Genomic DNA, 21,268 nt, shown 5'->3' on the forward strand with positions numbered 1-21,268 from the left:
ACAGCAGTAAAATCCAGCAAGTAGCCAGTGAGCACATTGCTCACAAGCTCATTTTAGCAAGGCTTTACTGTAAGTATCATCATGCACTGGTTCTGAAAATTACTGAAAGCATGAGCCTGATGCAAGCAGCATAAGGGACAGGAGTTTGAAGCGTTACTGTGAGTACCAGCCTCACACCTCACTACAAGAGAAGGATATTCAAGTCACCTCCCCCTTAAGCTGTGTCAAAACTTTGTGGGAGGCATCTAGAATTTCTGAAAGAGCACCAAAACAAAGGCTAACACATGCTGGAATCCCTAAATGAGAAGGCTGGAGCATGTGCACCATGTCCTGAAGCATTTCTGGTACTAGACAATCATCGTTTCCAGCAGAAGCATCTCTAACCTAAACCAGCAGATACTGAAAACTGAAACTATTTGCAGAGCTGTACTTCTCCAGCCCACGTGCAATTCTCAAGTACAGATAAATAGAGTTCCTAAATGTCTAAATCTAAACCTATTTAAAAAAAAAAAAGTTTAAAATTGTTACCCCTTGTCCTGTCTTTATCCCCCATAACACACTGGGGGGCTCTTTCCACCCACCACTGAAACTGAGGAGTCAGCTTCCCAAGGAGCTGTGAAACAGTCAGCCCAGCAAAGGCCCAGGGCTGACCAGAGGTGACCTACAGGTATGTAAGACACTTGCTGACAACCAGAATTCACAGCAGGATCTGCACGGCTGCAGATCCACCAGACAGACCCAGCCCATGCAGCCCTAATTGCCCAAGCCATGTTAACCATCATTAGACCGTTCAACTTCCCTCCTCCCGGCCCACCTTAAAACAACACATTTATGGAAACATTAAAAACCATGGAAAAGGCCTCATAGCATACCACAAAAAATAAGGATCCATCGTTGCTAAATGAAACTGCAAGGCTTGCACTGGGTTCTTAGCAAGAAAATGGAAATCATGCTGACATACAATTGTTCCACCCCCGGCTTCGCCTTCACACATTTCTTACAGGTCAATTTTAAAGAATTAAGTCTTGTTCAGCTAAACATCTGGTGGCTGTTGCTAGAGGAAACAGACTATCTGCAACATTTGAGCAGAAATAATGAGTTACATAAAAGCCAGACCGCATAAGGAAGAACAAGCGTTTTGCCAGCCTACGAATCTCAAACATTACATGAAACTGCGTGTTTAATTTTGGGGTTAGAATATCGTGAAGTTAACCTGTATGCATTACAAAAGCAATAAAGACTCCAGTTTTTGCTAAGTGTATGGAAATATAATCGTGCTGTACTGTAATTAACCTTCTGGCTAGCAGCTGTCCTAGAGACCTTCCTTAAGCAGCCTGCTAGAGCTGAGTTACAGCTCGGGGTGGACCAGTTCAGCTCCAGGCATTTTCAGGCTCAGATCAAGTCTGAGCAAGCTGAAGAGTTAAACAGGGTGGTTTTGGTCCTTAACAGTTTGAGTTAGGCCCCCCAACTTAATGGAAGAATATTTTTCTGTAGCTGCTGAGCACCTTTTTGGTCACTGTCCCCTTGTCCTTCTGGGTATATCAGTGCTTTACAACCAACACCCAACAGGTGAAGCCACACCGTGCCCAGCTGGAGGTGTGACCGCAGGAAGTTCATAGCTGAAAAGGAACCCTAATGGCATCACCATTTGAGTCCCCAAGACACCTTATAAGCTTACAGATCTTTGATACAGGCTCTGCAGATCACGAAGTCCCACAAGAGGGGAGGCAGCATTCCCAAGAACATCTTAAGCAGCGTTAACTCGAATATACTGGAATTGCACTTCACATTATGTACCTTTCTACAAATAGATATTGCTGTTCTTTGAGGAGAGCTTCAGCACTTAAATAATCCAGAAGCCTGATGGATGACTAATACAACTAGAAAGCTTCGCGTGCAGGATATTTTAGCTACCACACATCATCAGGATGACTCTCAGTGTGCAGCCCCAGAGCAGCAGAGGCACCTATGGGTTTCACCGCTGTCCCCCTTCTTGGGCATCGAGGCTCAGGCTTTGGGTCCAGCTGGCTTGCATTGGTATTGCATGGAGCAGTCCATCTGCAACCCACCCCAATTGAGGCGATGGCACAGTACTGTCCGGCACAAGCCACCACTGGTCCAGGTCTATCACATACCGGCACATACTGCATCTACGAGGCAGAAAGCCACTCCAAAGCTCCACTTACTGAGAACAGTGGAGATGAGCCACACAAGCAACTGCTCAATCCGGGAATTTCACCATTTAATTTAATTTAAGCTGCTGTTGCTTCTGTTCATCTGTGTCACCTGGGATAAAATCTGCTCCTAAAGCCACGCTCCTTGAACTTGAGGAGGCACTGCGGGTTCACCAAGCACACCGGAGGAAAACAGGGCAGGCTGGGGAGCTAGCCCCTCTCCTGTACAGCCAAAGCATGTTTTCACAGCATAGACACACCAGCAGAAGGGCCTGGCACAGGTTTCGCTGGAGCTGGGAAGAGTCCTGTTGGTGTGCCTCTGCTTGGGGATCCCAGCAGAGGGAGCGTGCAGATGGAGGCTCCCTGAATGGGTAAGGTGCTGGCTTACAGAGGAGCACGGGGGAATGAAAGTCGTGAAATAGGAAAACCAGAGCTGGTTTAAGTGTTAAAATACACAGAAAGATAAGACAGGAGGCAGGAACAGGATACAAGCGTAGGCAGCTCGGGAGCAAGATCTGTGGCTGAGACAGCAGCACTTTTCAGTGTCTTGGAACCGATAAAGAGCTTCAGAAATGCATTATCAACAATCAGAAAACAACATGCACTTGGGTCTCCTCAGCAGCTGATCTCACGTTCACATTGCCTAGCAGTCTGTGCTAAAAATCTACATCTTTGTGTCAGTGGCTGAACAGAAAGCAAGCAAGGGAGGAAAGTTAAACATTGCGAGCTGGGCAGAAGCTTCTCTCAAGCTGAACAGCACACTGTGATCCCAAACCCCATGGAAACAGTTTCATCTGATAAAAAAGTTCTCAAGATCCCAGACTTGCAGGCAGGGAAGAACAAAAACAAGCCAGCGACTTCTGTCATGAAAGCAACCCTCCGCAACATCACATCAACAAAGAGGGCTGCTTCAGACTCCAGGGGCTTGCTTATCTTTAAGACAAAACAATGTAAAAACGAAGCAGAGTCAGATGCCTGCAGTCTCTGCTGCGTTCATACGAAGATATTAAAAGCACTGTACTGCACCAGCCTGAACTGCTCAAACTAAAGACTTTTCAGACAATTAATGGCACTCCTACTACTGGCACCAAAAAGAGATAAATCAGTTTCAGGGGATGAAACTGCATAATAATTGGACATACCATACAAAGCAAAATTGAAAACCGATTTCTCCCCCAGGCATGAAGCTACTGAAAGCATCGAACTATCAGCTGCTCGTTTGTTCCCCCCGCCCCCATTGAAATTACCAAAAGTCAGAAGTTTATTAGGCTGTCTACACAAAGTTTAACTACACAGAGTTTAAAATGAAAGTTAAAATTTAGAAAGAATTTGTTTTGTGGACCCATTTTGTTCAAAAGTAGAAACAGCACCCCAAAAGGATGAGACCGTTAAGGTCTGAAACTGAAGGCCCAAAGCATTTTATCAGTGTTACTGAGTCTGCACTGGCTTACGTTCAAACAACAACAGAGAAGTAGTTTGTTGCCTTTTTTCAGAAGCCCAGAAAGGAAACTGGAGAGCCACTTTCACTCCTGCAGTACTCATTACGAACACCCCAAAAATGCATGCTAAGCAGAGGCACATTGCTCTCTCAAGGTCCTCTCTTATCAAACCCAAACACTCGCTTTTTTATTTTCATCACTACCACCTGTTTTGTGAAATCAAGGTATCTATCCACAATGACGTCAAATACCCACCCATGAACATTATTTCCTTTGCTTTCTCTGTTCTGGAGAAGAAAACCCTCAGCATCTTTCAACTTTTCTGTTAAAATTAACAGATGAAACGAGCAGAATAGGCAACCCAGCCCATATTTTACACATCACACCAGAACAAATGCTCATTTACTAAGCACATCAATTCTCCTCCTGGTAACAGAGTTAAAACACTTGCCTAGAAGCTTCAGCTCCTCACAAAAGACTTTGGACTCTCCCTGACTATCCCGCCCCATTTCCTTGTTGAATATATTCATCGTTGACAGGCAGCATTGCAGCTACCTACTTTTCAGCTCAACATGCATATTTCTAAAAATAAAGCTAGGGGAAGTAGATTAGAGATGCAAGATCCCAGAGAAGTTACTTCAGGTAAGAAAAATACTGGCAAAACTTAAAGAAGATACTAAAAAGGAAATAAGGCATAGGCACTGAACTACTTGCATTTGGGTCTCCTGGTATAACCCCACAGACTTAACACTTAGATACTGCTTAGGAACAGAGGTAAGAGCTGCATGCTAAGACCCTCCAGAGTATGGAGCCACATGGTACTCACCACACGTGTTGCAATTCACTTCTTGTGTTTGCTATCTGAAATCACAGGGCAGGAAGTGCTGGGGCATAGGAGCAGCACAGCAGCCAGCCAGTCATATCCGTAATCAATCTGGAAGGCAAAAGACAACATTCTAGAAAATCTAAAGGCAACAGCTAAAGCCAGCAACAACTTCCAGTCTTGCTTTATTCTGCTAAGAAATAAAAGCATGGTTTACAGTTTTCAGTTTAATGCAACTTCCATGTGTGCTACAGGAGAAACTGAGCCAAACAGCACTTCCTACAGACAAATTCTAGTATTTCTTCTTACCCCCATGTCTTGGCAAACTAACAGCCTTCTGTGCAATAACACAAACTTCAGTTCAGAAGACAACAGGGTTTTCTTAAAACACCAAAGTTTCTGTCTCTGGAAATTCTGCCTTTTGTTTTTGTTAAACTGCATTTCCCCACCTTGGGAAACAGGTTCCCAAACCCGCAGCAGCATCCCTGGGCTGACTGTACCTCCTGCGATGCTGCGGGCAGTTTGGTCAGCACAAGAGGCTTTGTTTGTTTGTGCCTTTTTCCTTAAAAACACCCTCCATTGCACATAGCCCCTGTGACAGGGAGGTGAAGGTAGAACCAAAACGAAACTTCCAAAATATTTCTGGAAAGCTCTGCTTTGAATGAGCAAATACAGGTTACTCTGTTCTGCATTCACAACTTGGGTGTTTAACTTCCTTTGGAGAAAGAGCATGGGCTGCTCTAACCAAAATCCTGATTTTAAAAGCAACTTCAATTCCAAAAAAACTGACAGTCCACTCAAAACAGGCCCCGAAATGCTGCAGTGCCATGTCAGACTCCCTTACATGTGATGCTCCATAATGGGCTACAGACAACCAGACTCCCTAACGTCCAGGGGCATGCAAAGCTAACACTTTTATTTTATTTTCATAACTATTACAGGAGAAGTTTAAGGGTCTATACGGTCCCCTCTGCCTGCTTGTAACGTAGGCACATGGGGAGAACCGGTCCCCTTAACCCGGCCATGGCAGAAGTTGATGTCTGTCACTTGGCCTGCACCCTGTCAGCCAGGAACGTACTTCTCCCATTTCTAACATCAAGTACAAGACACAAAGTCATCACCGCACTGCCAGGAGGCACCACTTGGACCAAAGCACACAAGGTTTTGGTCCCCCTCTGCCCTGTACTCCTATAAACCTGTTGTCAGTCCAGCCCCAGTCACGCACACGTTCCTCCAGAGGCGTTCACCACCCCTCTCCTCGAGGACCTGTGGGGATTGCTCATCGGCGTTGCACCCGACTTCAGAAGTCGCACTGAGCTCACAGCAGGCATCGTCATTAATCCTCGCCTACAATTACCCAGCACCAGCTTGTCCACGAAGCCACGCAGGCAAGGAGAACACGGCACAGCCCAAGCACTCCAGCGCACAGCCCTTCCAGTGGAGCTGAGAGGTGTGAGGTTGAGTACATCCCCCGATATTTTATTGCAAAGCACGTAAGGCAGACTTCAAGCAGAACTGTTTTACGTGATTTGACCAGGCCAAAGGCTACAGCAGGGAAGAACCGGCCAAACTCGTCCCAATCCAAGCCCTACAGGAAACAGAAAATCGTGAGTCCTCTACTCCCAGCAGAGGAGGGGTTGCAGTTACTCGACAAAGCACCGAGCAGCACTGCTGGGCAAAAGGTAGGAGCAGCCCATTAACACGGCAGTCCACGTATGTAAACGCTGAGCACCTTTAGCCCAGTGAAGCTTGCTCTTTCAGCACCTTGAACGTGCCCTGGTTGTACTTACAAGGAAAAGAGAAGCAATGCACTCCAATTCCCAACAGGGATCGTTGACCAAAGACTGCCTTGGTATCTCCACAGAAATACCAGCTTCTGAGAAGCCGCATCTCCCAACAAGGAAGCTAGACAGGAGGCTATTTATAACCTGCTCCACATCACGGTGATTTACTTCAGGAATAAAGCTAAATAAATCATTTCACGCTCTGCTAAGGCTAGAGTTTGAACCCGGGGTTAGGCATTATTCACATTCTGCTTGAAGAATGGGAAGGCTGGCACGCTACAGAAGAGTCAAAGTACAACGTCAGAAGATCCCCAGCGCAGGTCCATCCCTGCCATTTCCTGCTGGCAAAGCCAAGTTATGAGAACCCATCCCCACCTCACACAAGACATTTGCTAACAGACCTTTCGACCTGCAGCACAGCAAACACAGCTCCTCCCGCGTTCACATAACAGCACCGCCTCAGATGGACTCCAGCCTCCTAGCAGCATTTGAAGCTCCAAAGACGGAGCTTCAAATGCTGCCTTAACCTGGCCACGCACCGACGATGCTGGGCTCACCCAGAAGTCCTGTCTGGAGCAAGATCGCTCAAGCAAAGTGTGGAGGACCTCGGAGTAATGGGAGGATCCAGCTCACAGCTGCAGCACACATTAAACCTGGACTAGAAGCCAGCAACCTCGTTCAGCTGTTAAGCGTGGCACAAAATTAAGCCACCTCCTGGAGTGAGAAAAAGCAATGGTTAACAAGCAAGAATATGTGGCCAACCCGGTTGGAGCACAAGTTTATCATGGTAATGAGCTCCAGCCTTTCCACGTTCAGAAAGCCTCACGGCCCAAAACCTAAAATTATGCAGAAGACAGGTGAGGGCATCTGTTCTTTACGGGAAGACTGAGGCTGCTACAGAAAGAAGGAATGAGAATGAAAGAGGTTGTCCAAAACCACAAACAGCAGGACAGACCCCTTCCAGCTTTTGACAGATAATTAAACTTTTGTGTGCTTAATTAGTACCTCCAGACACTTGGCGCACTTCCTGTGACATCTCCTTCATGGCACCAGCTATAGGCCTCAGGCTCGGGGATGTACATCTCAGCTTGAAAGCAACAGGCCTTGGCTTTGCGTGGCCGTACAGGAATAATGCAGAATCCTTCAGCCAGGACGCTCTGGTTCCCACCAAGCAACTCTCCTCAGGAAGAGGAAACTTATTTTGGAGTGCCATAAGCAGAAAGATAGGAAGCACTCAGGGACGTGAAGCCATGTCTAGATAACATCATATTGTTTGGGCAAGCCCCATGGACACCCAAACCCTCTTCTAGCTGTCAGTGAGAGAGGAAGAGGACACAGCAGAGGCTTTCAGTATCACTAGATATTTTTCCCCATTACTTCTCAAATCAAGGAGCAGCTGAGAAGCCAACTTTGCAGTTTGTTTTAGGTTCAGAGTCAAAACTAACATCCCTGAAGGCACCTCATGAATAGCTGAATTTGCTACCTTAATGTACATGGCCAGATCTTTCATCTCCTCGTGGGGCCATGGCAATCTGTGCCAGTCAGAGACAAGAGATGAGATTTTCAAAGTGAGTTCAGGGCATACCGCTGATGCTGCTCAGCTCCCAGGGGAGGGCCTCGCTTCCTCCACGGCAGGGAAGATGACTCCACAAAACCCCTCCTTACAGGCGCTCTTGGGAAGCTGGTACACAGACAGGTCTCGGATCTGTTGTACTTTACCTCATTATTCTTTTATTGCCAGTCAGCGGCACAAAGCTCTGGATAACACTGGAGAAACACACGCTTGTCTTTAGGCTTGAGGCTTCTACAGCTTTACAAATTAAAGCATGGGAGCAATAGCAAAATTCGGGCCTAATGGATGTACCCCACTGCCAAGTCTTCACACCATCCATCCAGCACCACAAAAAGGTGGAAAGGCTCCCAGGGGCATGAGGAGAGAGCAAAACCTCCTGGGCAAACACACCGCTCCAGCGCTTGCCTCAAGTTTGAACAAGGAGAAATTTGACTGGTCACATGCAGAACTTGTAGCTCTACAGAAACAAATGCTTAATTTGAAAAATCACCCATCAGACCTGGATCGACATCCATTTCAGTCAGCAGATTTTTAACCAGAGAGCTTCACACCCACGTGGAAAAACAGGGCTTCTGTAGGGCCCCTCTGGTGGGCAGGAGACTTCTCAGGAGACCTCTACATGGTTTGGGCATAAAAACACGGAACATTTCTATTCCAAGTCAAACACATAAGCATTCAAAAGCTTTGTCTAGGGAAACGCTCGCCTTCCCTACTAGGAGACATTTCTCTTCGCAAGAGCGAGCGATCTGTAGGCTATCAGTGAATAATTAGCAAATACTGCTTATTTATCAGGAGATATTAAAACCTACGCCTAGCGGACATAAGAGCAGAAAAGGCTCACGGCGCACATTAAGGCTGTCTGCCCGCAGAAGGTGGAAAGTAGCTGTGTCAGGAAGAAAAATCTTACCTTGTCAGGTATTTTCCTGTCTTTTCACTAGAAATAAATACTTGCATTCAACACCTGGAGAAGAGCTGGGCACACAGCTCTCAGCCTTAACCGCCACGCTTGAAGCAAAGCCCCTGTGTGGATTCAGTAATTTGCAAATTCCTCTCTGAATACGCCCCAAAGCTGACATCTACATTTATTCTGCTCAGCTGGAGAATAAAAAGTCAGCTTTTATTCTAGCACTGTACTCGGGCAGTGCTCAGAACAGTATTTATCGTCTGACACCTAGGTAAAAACAAGTTAAAAAAACCACACTGCTGCTTGCAAAGCCTTGCAAATACCATTCAGCATCTCTCTCTCAATTCCCTCAAGTCTCATGAGTAGCCCACACATTTCAGATGCAGCAGAGTACAGCGAGCAGGTCTCGATCTCAATTTTCCCTTTACAAAAGCAGAACAGCAACCAAAAACTTTGCATTACACTGCAGCACGCCAAACTGCAATCTCTGCACACCCAAGCTGCAGACGGCTGCTGAAACCTGCACGTACTTCTAACAGCCTGCGCAGCAGGAAGCCTACATTTTGTTAGCACCAAAGTGCTGAGGACTTCAAAACTGATGCCAATGGCCTGCGTGATGAAAGGGAACGGAACGGTGCCATGAATAAGTCAAGGAGACCATAAAATTCGAAGAAAACACGCGGACGAGTTCAGATAGCCCTGCTTCCAGCACGTGAACGTCACGAAAGGAAATTCTTTAAATCCTGAATCATTCAGAGCAGCGCCCTGCTTACTCTAAATTTCATTAAGTGAAGTTTTCACTGCCTATACTTACTTGAGGTGTTCCCGACAGGCAGCTAGACCGCACGTTTCCAGTGGCAATGAATCATTTGGCGCTAGGTGGTTCCGTGACACCTCAGCCTGAGTGGACAAAGATGTTAGGGAAGATGTTCACAGAAGTAATTGTACTTTATCCTCTGCTCCAGAAACCTTGACCTGCTTGACACAGCCTCCAAAAGCTGTAAAAATCAAACGGGCAAAGCCCACCCAAGCAGTATTTCACTTCTCGCTTCCAGATGATTTAACTTTTCCCCCAGACAACTGGGGAAGCTGTGCAAGAAACAGGAGCCTGAAAGAACAACGGTGTGCGGCTCCAGGAGAAATAAACACACAAAACATCCACTTTTCACTCACACAGAGGCTGCTATGGAGACAGTTAGCTTGACAGCCCTATTCTGATGACAAAAATATACCAGAGCGATAGGTGAGAAGTTAGAAGAGGGCTGCCCTCCTGGCATGTGTGGGCCCAAACCAACCCCAGAGCAAAGAACGAGCCTCCTGCTTGGCTTCCCTGGAGCAGGAGCAGAGGGGCACCCAACCAAACCACCCCGATTAACGGCCTGAGCATGAGGCGAGCTCAGAGAAAAGGACTGAAATGGAACATACACACCTTGATCAAACACGACGTATATATAGGCAGTTATATTTAGAAGTGGGATTTTGAACTCCTGTTATCTTATCAAAGCAGGCATTCAGGAACACTGATCACAACTGGTCTGTGGTGCCTCCGCTCACCTGGCACCTTCCTCTGAAGCACGCAGTGCCCAGACCGTGCTGTGCCACCGTTAGCCACGTGCACTGCCATGCACATTGCTCAGACCTTGGCTTTCCCTCCCCAAGGATCCCTCCCCAGGTTACACAGCTGATACTCTCTTGGAGTTGACAACATCCATACAAGGAGTATTGCCACTCCCCAGTCTCTCCCAGAAAGGGTTGCAAATCCCTCTGAAGTCTAAAAGAAATCATCCCAAACTGGATTTGTCTTATTACACAAGTTCACACTCCTAGATTTCAATCCCAGCCGAGAACATGCAAGCACACATCAAAAGAAAAATTAAGAATCTCATCTAGTCCAAGTTTTCTTGCAAGATGCCTTTGATTGACACCTGATGATGAGACACTTCAGCTCTTCATGCATTTTTGAAGAAAAGTGTAATCAAGCTGTTCGAGCACCTACCTCTCCTAGCTGTGATGATTTGCTCAACATTCCCCCACTTCATACGCTGCTTCACCAAGTCATCAACACTCCGAACGCTCAGCATAGCTGCCTGCTCAGCTGATACTCCTCCCCCAGCACAAACCAGTAACCCACAGGCTGCAATTTGGGGTCTGCTCTCCCTACCTGGATGGCTCAGGCAATGACCACGGCAGAGCAGAAAGCTTGTCACGTACTTGGGTGACAGTGAGGTGACACCTTCCAGAAGAAGCCCACGAGTCTCCGTTCATCAGCACTTGTGCTACTCCTCAAGAGCTTCGTTCCAGCAGACTTCAGGTTCTCCACAGCTTCTCATTATCCTGGTTCTCCTCCTCCACTTGTTGTCTCCTTCTAGTGGAGGCCAACACCACGGCTAACAACTACCAGCCAGCCAGATGGCTTTATTAAGTGCCTATCAGGTTGGAAACTTGTGATACTTCCCTCAATTAAACTCACAGAGTTGTGGCTAATGGTAGTTGAAAAAAAATAAAAAATAATCACTTGAGAACATTAAGAGCCAACAAAAATAAATGCGTAACACACTCTAGAAAGTGGGGAATACAATATGGAACTCACACAAGGATGAAACATGACCTCTGAAGACAACTCAAAGCTTGCTCCCCACAAAACGCAGCAAACCCAGGCGCTGCAGCAACCCCGAGCAGAACTCCTGCTGGTTTCTCTTATCAGCCCGCTTGTGAAGGAGTCTGCCTCATTACAATAAGAGGAGAAAAACAACCCAGCCGTACCTGGAGAGTTTTGTGCCAGGTTAGAGGCAGAGCAGCTCACGAACAGGTTAGACGAGCAGCAGGAGCAGCGCATGGGAAAGGCAGGACCCAAACCTCTACTTGTGGGCACAGCGCTGCGAGCCGCAGCCTTCAAACATCGACAGCTCCCCAAACATGCTGAAAAGACCACAGGCACGTTCTCGCTGGCCAACGCACGCTTTGATAGCCCAGTTTCTGATTGGAACTAGATTTTCAGCAGGCGTGGATCAGGAAGCCAAGAAACCACAGCAGCAATCCCCAGCTGGGCAGCCACGCCACGAGCACAAGGCAAACAGCAGCGACGTGTTGTGATCACTGCTGTGGGGACCTTATGTAATTCCTGTGACACAGAGCAGGACATTAGTAGGTGCATGCCAGGCTGGTTATTGTGACGACCCAGTTCTGGGCTATTAGCCCATCACCGCCTGCGGAGGAACGCCTGATTGTCTGCTGCTCGCAATCCCACACTAGGAGAGCTGAAGAGAAGCATTATGATCACCTCCTCCCACTCGCCGCACAAAAAAGGTGGAATTTAAGGAATCTTCCCTTTTAAAGTGACCGAGAACTTCTTGTTCAATCACCTCATTTGTCCCTTTCTAAAGTTTCTCCGGTTTCAGTTTCTACCCGTCCCACCTTGACGCGCCTTTACACATAAACCACAGCACTCTGTGAAATCTCTGCTTGTGAGAGCTGCGATTGGGAGAGCTGCAGGTAGGCACAGCGTGCCGAGAAGCACCTCGAGAGTTCCCCTCCTCTAGGTATCCATGAGCCATCCTCCCGAGCTCTTTGCAAGCATTTTCTCCCTGATATTTCCACAGAAGGGGGTTCACGAAGCAGGAATAGTTGAACACTCAACAAGAAATCCTCTGCTGGCATTCCTGCAGTGGATCACAGATGTTGGCATGGACGTGCCTGCCCCATCCTACCAGCACTCACCTTGGGGACCCATGGACCGTGGGTTTCTCCAACCACTTTTTGAACAAACCTAGGCCAGCAGCCTCCACAAACTCCTCGAACAGTGAGATCCAGAGCTTTGTTGCCTGCTCTTCAAATAAATGCTTCCAAACTGTAGAGGCTCAGGCAGTTCAGATGCTCCACTGCCTCCAGCTGCCCTTCTTTGTGTGTTTCCCACTGAAGATGCAACAGGCAGAAACGCGCAGCGCAATGCGCTCACAGACATTCACGCACTGAAATTCCTTCAGCGTTACTCAATGACCGTAGCACTTAATCAGATGAAGATTTCATCCCTCCGAAAAATAAAAACAACACACACTACCTGTAGCAAGAGACCAGCGTGCCAACAACAACCCAGCCAACGGCAGGGAGAACAGATAAGCCCTGTCGGCCCCAAACAGCCAGCCGTGCCCTTGCTAAGGGGTTTGCCCACTCACCTGCAAGGAGTTTCTTTCACAAGCCAAAAAACCACACCGCTCACTGCACTCCTGAGCACCGTGAAGCCCGGCAGACACTCGAAAATCCTGTTCTACTTCCCAGCAGCAGCTTCTCCCATTCAGCTGGCAGCATCCTACCATCTGCAGAGAAGTATGGCATTTTTTGGGGATGGCAGAAGAGCTCCAGAAACCCCATTATATATAAAGGTAACCTCCTTATTACACTCAGAGGATGAATTATGAATTTAACTGGACTCAGCTGTAACAAAAAGCTGTTAAGGTGAACACAGAGGATCAGGCAGACAGCATACAGAGCTGGGCAGCTCCGGCACGTGCTGTACCGTGTGGATTTACCTCCTTGTGCAAAGCGAGACCATCTCACACGCTGACAGCTTCTCCTATAAGCTGGAATAATGCACTGCTTTGTACGGATGACTTTAACCTCACCCTGATGCAAATATTACCATTCACACACTTAGGAAATCACACCCGGACAAAGACACTTGGATTCAACTTCCACTTCCCATCCCTAATCTTCAGCGTGGCTGTCAATTGGAAGTGTTCATTCCCAAGTAATCCCCACTACACACCAAGCCATCTCCGTCCTCTTTGAAGCCTTAATACCCATCGGTGAGGATCACTTTGTACCAGCAGATCACTTGTAGGCCTTCTGAACTGCATCCAGACACGGAATTACTGCCAGCAGCAGCCGATTATCCAACACAAAAAGCTTTTCAGCGTCACTGATCCCCAAAGCTCTGTCCACCACAGAAATTCAGCCTTTACGTTCTGATTTCGGCATCTATAGATGAGTGGAAAAAGTCCTTGTTGTTACAAGGTCATACCTAGCTTGCTAAGAGACTAAATTTATCCACCTGTGCCTCAGGCAATTCTATTAGTTCTGAGAAGAAAGGATACTGGTGTTGAGCAGGGGTCCACGGGTAAATCCCCTGGAAGACGTGACTCCATTTAATTGCAAATGATCTCAAAGCTATTAGCAGGGAGCCCGATCGCAATTCATCGAAAGAGGAGACATTCAGATACTACACAGAGCTAGCGTTTAAGGTAGGATTGTTTGAGTGGCGTAAACTATTACTACGTTCAGTTTTAGATTTGGTAAGAGAGGAGTTCAAGCAGGTTTAACAGATGGGGTTTCAGCACAAATGTATTTTAGAACACCTCCTTAGCAAGCAGATTTCCGACTCTAACACGCCGTGCACTACAAGCGTAACGCCATGGAAGAGCTGATCAACACAGGGATTTCTCCGAGCTTTTGTAAATGTTACCAGGGACTGACTGAACAGTTTGCGAAGACAAGCTCCAGTTTACCAAAAGGTGTCACAGCAAACAGCTTTGTGACACATTTACTAATTTTCCAAGCCAGAAAGACGGGGATGACTCAGATCCTCCAGCAGCAGCACTAGCTGCGTTGGGTCTTCGGATCAGTATCAGCAGCAAGCCCACGGAAGCATCACAGCGCTCAAGCGAGGTTCGCAGGCCAGGATCACTGCAAGCGTTCGAGAGAACCTACACTCAAAATGAAAGTTAAAGAATTTGGTTTGAAGACTTCACTGAGGAATAACTACACCGTCTGTCTCAGCCCTGCCGGCTTCGCAGACCCTGACAAACCTACTTTGGTGCAAAACACTTGAACAGGAGCACGTTCAATCACACTTAACAGAACAAAATTAGGATTACTGAGATCACTGCCCCACATCAACATGAGCATAAGGTTTCTCGTGCTGGATGTTGAGCACACAGGGTCCAGCTAGACACCCCTAAGTCACACCCCATTCCCCTGAGTCTCTGAGAGCAGGAGGCTGCCCGAACATCTGACCTTCACCCCTGCAGCTCCTTGCCCCTGAGCCCACCACTGCAGCACCCCCAGCCAGGAGGGATCCCCAGAGCCCACCGTAGCTCACGTCGTCTCCTTGCTGTCGAAGCTCTGTTTTCTGCAGAGCCCAGAAGGAACAGAACAAGTGGTTCCAGCACACCACGCCCCAAACCATAGATCTGGACTAGTGAAGGCACTCTGGCACACACAGTAACTGCTAACACAAGCGATAAAAAAACACCGAGTACCAGTGCTGCAGCCAGTAAGGCCAGACAAAAACAAAGGGCTGCGTAGTGGTTTGGAGCCTAACACCAGCTTTGAATCTCAACCACCGAATACCATAAATTTCAGCGCAGACACTCCACAGGAGCAGAACACTGCCTAACTCTGATTTACCAGCACTGGTGTTGCATCTATCACCAGTAAAGCTGAAGCTTTAGCGCTGCCAACACTGCACAGAGCTTTTTCAGAATTAGAAACCTGTCAAAACCTTTCCAAACAGAGGACAGCTGGGAAGCAACACCAGATGCCTAAGTGGCTGCAGGCCTGATCTCGGCCCCAGGACGATGACCCAGAGAACCTGAGGACCCCCAAACCACCAAACCCAGCACCGATGCTCCGGCGCTAGCTAAGCCAGCTGAGGCAATCCACACCCAGCAAGATGAACGCGTAAACAGGGAGCGAGCACTTTCTGGCGCAGGGAAGAACCACGCTGCCCGGTGGAAGCACACGGAGCGTTTTGGAATTTCCTCCCAAAGCATCCAAGAAGTTGCTTAACACAAGTGCTGCCGCAGTCCCTCCCTCCCACGGCAAAGCAGCCCGGCATTACCTGGTGCTTCAGCCCTGCCAAAAGCGCTCTGCCGCGGAGCAACAGCAGGAGCCAGGCTCCATCAGGCTCCTGAAGGTGAGACCTTTGAAGTCTAACACACTTGAAAAGAGGCAACTACAAAGTGTGCGGTCTCTGCCTCATTAAAGTAAGATGTTACAGGTTAATAAGTTTCATTTGTTCGCTCCAACTTGTTCTCTTAAGATCTAGGAAATAAAATGAAGCTGTAGAAGTCAGCCTTGCGCATTACAAGAACAGTTAGAAGGTACCTAAGGACAGCCAGAGCAGCTAAAGCAGGGTTGCTGCAGGACTTGGAATTAAGCAACTTGTACCACATTTCAGAGAAGCTGAATTGTTTCCATACACTTGCCAGAACTGTGACTGCCAATGGAACAACTTTATACTTTAGAAGCCACATTTTACAGGACTTCCCCTGATTTTTATTTTATTTTTTTAATAGACCTAAATAAACAGAAGTCAAACCTACAACGAATTCTGACTGACAAGGAACGAAGGCTTGAAAACCCTGCAAGACTGAGACACTGAGACTGCTACACATCAGAAACTCACCGAAAAAAAAACACTGTCAAGGATTAGTAACTCAATTCCTATTCCTCTCCTTGCCATGAGCAAGACTAGACATATGCAAACAAATTGCCTGTAATGTTTTTTCCTGTAGTGTGCTCTCTATTAATGTGAAAGGAAAAAAAAAATAGGCTGCATATGAATGCACCCTCTGATTTGTAACTCAGTGGATGTGCAAAGGAACAGTTTGTTTGTTATTTCTGCAAACAGGACGTTACCCTCATTGCAGGTGTAACAAAGGTAAGTATTTAAGAAGAAACTCACACAGCTTTCAACCTCATAAGCAGGCAAGATTTACTGCCACCTAAGACTATTTAAATTATGAATGGAGCTGCACAGCAAATTGCTAAAATGGAAGTTACCATATTCTGCAACATGAAACAAAAAGCTTTGAGAAATACGTGCTTCAAGCAGGTTGGCTTCACAGAGTTTAAGCATGTTTCTCCTACAACTTATTTAACCTAACTTTTGGCACTAAAATAGTGATTCCTCATGAACTGGGAAAAATAGGAGTTGTTCTGCAGAATACTGCTATGCCAGATAGTTCTCAGCTTTATCACAAGCCACAGACTTGTCAGGACTCATCAATACACATTAAAACACACGGAGGGGACAGCAGCTACTCAAGATGCTGATAAGTTCTGTGGCCTTCTGTAAGGTACCATGTGCTATATGGCCAACTCACCTCAGAAGACTACAGAAACATGACAGCTTCAGAAAAATGACTGCAGATTCAGGACTGCGAAGAAAACTTCACTTTATAAACAGCTGCAATTTTGCCAGCCTAAAGGAATGTCATAATATAATCATAAGGGAGAAAAAGAGGAGCAGGAAAGCAGAGGCAGACAGGAAAGCAGTTTCTCCATCTCACAAACGAATACCTCCAATTTCTGCATTAAATGCTAAGAGGAACGTATCCACGCCATTCAATTGTCTTCCACAAAGCACAAACTGTCAGACTCATCTTCTGGGTAGAATTGCTGTCAACTCCTTAGGCTATTAAGTTATTATCCAGAAGAGATTTGCTCACAGACGAGCAAACCAAAACAGAAGATTCAGACAGGTAAGAGACACCTATCCATTTCTCAGAGCGAGCCTCTCCAAACAAACTTTACGGGAAGAAATAACAGATGAAGAGCCAAGAGAAAATGGTGGTGATCTCACCCTGATCAGTAGCGCTTCAGCGCTGGTTTTGTTGACTGCTTTATTTCTCTAAGCGGCCTTTCAAAAGGTAGAAGTGTTGATGAACCAGAAATCTAAGAGACATTTTAGCAAGGCGTTAGAATACCTCCTCCCTCTGTAAGAGAAAGGTCATGGGGATTGATTACGAAATATAACAACCAAGGAGGCACAAGTCTGAGATTTTACCTCGCCATAGCATATCCTGCAGCCTGCGCTCTCCACACCACTAGACCCCGAAGCCTCTGGTCTTCTCGGCTCTCTGAAGATCAACACGACCACACGATGACCATCATTTCCTCAGTGCCATGAGCCCCGCGTGGCTCCAGGTGGGGCCCTGTCCAGCAGCCACCTGTTTCTGCAGGAACACGCTCCTAAATAACGTTGGGAAGGAGCTGCTGGCTGTGGTCCACAGGAGCAAGCGCTGCTGTCATATGAGGCAGGGAAGTTTCTGGGGGCTGAGAATGGGAAGTTGATGACCAAGAGTTCTGTGACAGCATTTTAAAGAACTGCTCCCACACTCGGGCTCCGACTCATTATGAACCGAGAAGTTTTGGGGACAATTGGAAGAACAAGAAGTCTGGATTAATCAAAATAGCACCAGGGTACTGGCACTTGAAATCAAGATTAAAGACTCCGCTGACACTTCAGCAGAGAGCCAGCAGCTAGAAGAGCACGTGTCTGAGGATGATGCAGCTTTTGGGGGAAGAGAAGCTGATTCACAAGAACCTCATCTCCTCGAAAAAAATCCTACTGGGATTAAGGTTAGTAATATGAAAATCAAAGCCAGAAAAAAAAAAATCAATATGCTACAAGTGACACGACAGAGAGGAACAGAGAGCAATTCAGAGGTATCTGAGCAGCCGCAAACCAGGCAGCCACACCAGGCGAGTCAGAGTTGTCCTAAAGAGCAGACTAAATGGACACTGGGCTAATTATATTTTATAAAATGAAGTCATGTCTCAGGAGTAGTTAAGAGTTGTTTTTTGTTTTTTTTTTTTCCTCCCCTGAAGGAGTGAGAGTACATGAAAGAGGCAGCTGATATATTTCATTACAAAAAAAAAAAAAAAAAAGTATACTAAATAACAAGATCCTTCACCAGAGCTCTTCAGGGAACAAAACTACCATGGAATAAAGGGAAAAATTCTTCACAGCCATAAACAACCGGTTTTAAAAAAAAAGAATTGGGAAAGAAAGGCATCGCTGGTCAGTTTTGCAGCGGAGGGGACTCACCGCAGCACTCTGCTCAACTCCACTGAACTGTGCAAGGGAAGGCAATGCCGAGATGACAACATTTGCTACCCTGAATAATTTAACATTATCAGTAAATAAGAGCAATGACTCTAAGGAATTGCAGTAAAGCCTCACGATACGAGTGGGTGATAGAGTCAAAGCGCAGCACGCCGGGACCGACGAACTCCAAATGTGAAGAGCAACAGAGGGAGCTCAGGCCAACGCCCAGGACCGGGACAGCAGGGCTACCACAGCGTGCCCACAAAAAACAGCAGCACCGCGGCTTTTGCTCACTGAGGGACAGGCAGAGCGCCTGTAATTATGAAGGCAATAACAGGGAATGAAATACAAATCCACGGCACACAGCATTTTCAAAAGAGGCACCTGCTGACGGGATGACCAGCCTCGCGCCCAGTGCCATCCATCCCCTCGGCAGGAAGGCTGCGGAGCAGCTGGGAGCCACGAGGAGAGATGTGGAAAGGAGAGTCTGAGCAGAGCAGCACAGCTCAGACAGGACAAGAGACCGCCAGGACGAAAAGCAGTTTCCTAAAATCCCAGATGTTGTGGGGAAAGCGAGGAAAGAATTTGTTCTGAATTTGCTTCTTGTCATTTTTTTTTATTATTAATTTTTTATTTATCAAACTTATTGACAACCTTGTTCTTGTTTTCCTGTCCCTTCCTTGTGGGTGGGCTACACAACAAGTGGGCTAAAGGCTCAGCATCCAGCTCTGTGCCTCCCTGCGAAAACCATGATGACTCAAAGAGAGCGGGCAGATCTGTGGAAGAGAAATGTGGAAGGGCACTGAGTTCAAATGTTATGACCTCAAAGTTCACAAACTGCTGGAATGAGGAAAAATTAGAGCATTATTTCCCCAGATTAGATCTGCCATACTTGTGCGCTCCCATTCCTGGGCACCTGCTGCTGGTTCCCAGTTGGCTGGACACTGGGCCAGGTGGATCACTGGTCTGCCCTGGAAGCCGTTTTCGGGCACTATACAGGACTCCATCTGTTAAGCTGAGGACGTGTAGCAACCAGTTGTTTCAAAAGAGCTGGAAATTAGTTTAAAAGATATCCACCACAAAAAAAAAAGGGTAAGTTAGTCTAAGGTAGGCAGCAACTGGCCGTGGATGAGGCTGCCCTCAGCCAGCTAACAATTCCCCTCGCAGTGCTGTTCTCTGACCCTGGCTGCTGGATCAGGCTTACCTGAATACTTTGCAACAGTGACTTTGGCACAAAAAGGCGAATAATGAGACAATGTTGACAATAATGAGAACTGGAACTGCATAAAACCTCCTACAGAAGAGAAATACAGATGGGACGGGATGGAACAAGGTAAGGCCAGGTGCTTCAGGCTTTGCAAAAAGCTGGACTGGTGACTGGATGCTCTTTAATCCAAGGGAAAGAGACACAGGATATACGCTTGCTGCTGTGACCTGAGAGCCACCGAGCTGAATGAGCGGTGAGAGATACGGGCACAAAGGAATTATCCGTGACACCGCGCGGCATCCCCGTGAGACCTGCCCCGCACCACACACCCTGCTCTGGCCAGTCATGGTCAGGGATTAGTTTAAGGAAAACACATGTGCAGCAGAGATCTGCCGATAATCTGGGAAAAAGCAACTGGGAGGCTGGTGCTGGTGCCTTGGAAATAAGAACCCAAGAGCAGAGCGCTCTCTTGGAAAGTGCTGGAGGAACAAAGAGGTGTTTTCAAAAAGGCGACATTGGTACAAAGACAGATGGGCACGTACCAGCTGGAAATAAGTTTGCTGTGAGAATCTGAAGCGAGTTCTCCACCATCATGGCCAGAGGAGAGCAGAAGAGCTTTCCCACAAGGAACAACACAGGAAGAAATCCAGCCTGGCCTAAACCAGGGTGGGCTTTAGGTAAGCAACTGAAAATATTCTGCTAGGGGGACTCCCAGAGCAAGCTCTCACAGGGCCGTGCCTCATCTTCACAACCCAACAGCTCTTCCAAAAAAAGAGCAACAAGGAGAAGGCACCAGCTGGGCGCTCTGCTGAGTCCAGAAAAAGCAAATTGAGGGCAAGCAGCGTTCGAAGAAACACTTGTATCTAAACAGGGCACAGCTACGTATGCAAGATGCGAGTGCACGGCACTGGTTTTATCATCTGAGGGTCGAGCGTTTCATTGGAGGCAGCAGATTTTTGCCAAAAGGTTTCTGCACCACCTGTCCTGGGGTCCCACCATGCCAGCAGGACCTCCAGTACCAAGAGGAGGTTTTTGTGGCTTTCTCACTGGTGTCCTCCAAGCTTCCCGAGCACGCCTTTCTTCTTTAAACCTCCCTGAGACACAATTACCTTTGGTGGACACCCCGGTGTTTACATTTGAGGTCCTGACAGCCGCACCTTGCTGGTGGTCACCAAAATCCCGCAGCGGCAGCAGCTCCCGGGGCCTGCCCGGGGGGATCCCCGAGCACAAGGAGAGGAGCCCGGGGCACAGCCGCCCAGCTCCACCCCGGCTCCTCCAGCAGCCGGGCAGCACGGGCCGGCTCCCGGGGCTCTTTGTGCCACCAGGGCTCGAAGGAGGGGGGGCGAACAAAGCCTCCCCTCCTCCGCCCCCCGGGCTCGGCTCCACCCGGGAACCGGCAGCGAACCCCGGGTGTGGGGGGGGGGGGCAACGGGCGAGGCCGGGCCCTGCCGGCTGCGGGCACCGCGCCCCCGAGTGCGCACAAAGGAGGCGGCGGCGGAGCGAGGACACCCCCGAACCCCCCCCCGGATCCCCCG

At 47.7% G+C, this 21,268-nt stretch overlaps 1 protein-coding gene across 10 annotated transcripts in view; it reads right to left on the reverse strand.

The window, feature by feature from the left end:
- CSNK1G1 (casein kinase 1 gamma 1) overlaps window positions 1–21,268 on the reverse strand; it is a 105,041-nt gene that overhangs the window by 83,108 nt on the left and 665 nt on the right. For 3 of the 10 annotated variants that reach the window (XM_027466537.3, XM_027466539.3, XM_027466535.3), the window contains exon 2: window positions 4,440–4,547. The gene's annotated coding sequence lies outside the window, so the exon portion shown is untranslated. Of the gene's footprint in view, window positions 1–4,439; window positions 4,548–6,621; window positions 6,776–9,511; window positions 9,598–11,460; window positions 11,485–12,414; window positions 12,439–12,869; window positions 13,006–20,842; window positions 21,109–21,268 lie in introns of those variants that run through there. The other 7 variants (XM_072043385.1, XM_072043389.1, XM_027466538.3 and 4 more) reach the window with 6 other exon arrangements.

The sequence above is a fragment of the Anas platyrhynchos genome, chromosome 11 (assembly GCF_047663525.1).
Source record: "Anas platyrhynchos isolate ZD024472 breed Pekin duck chromosome 11, IASCAAS_PekinDuck_T2T, whole genome shotgun sequence".
In the NCBI taxonomy this organism is placed as follows: Eukaryota; Metazoa; Chordata; class Aves; order Anseriformes; family Anatidae; genus Anas; species Anas platyrhynchos.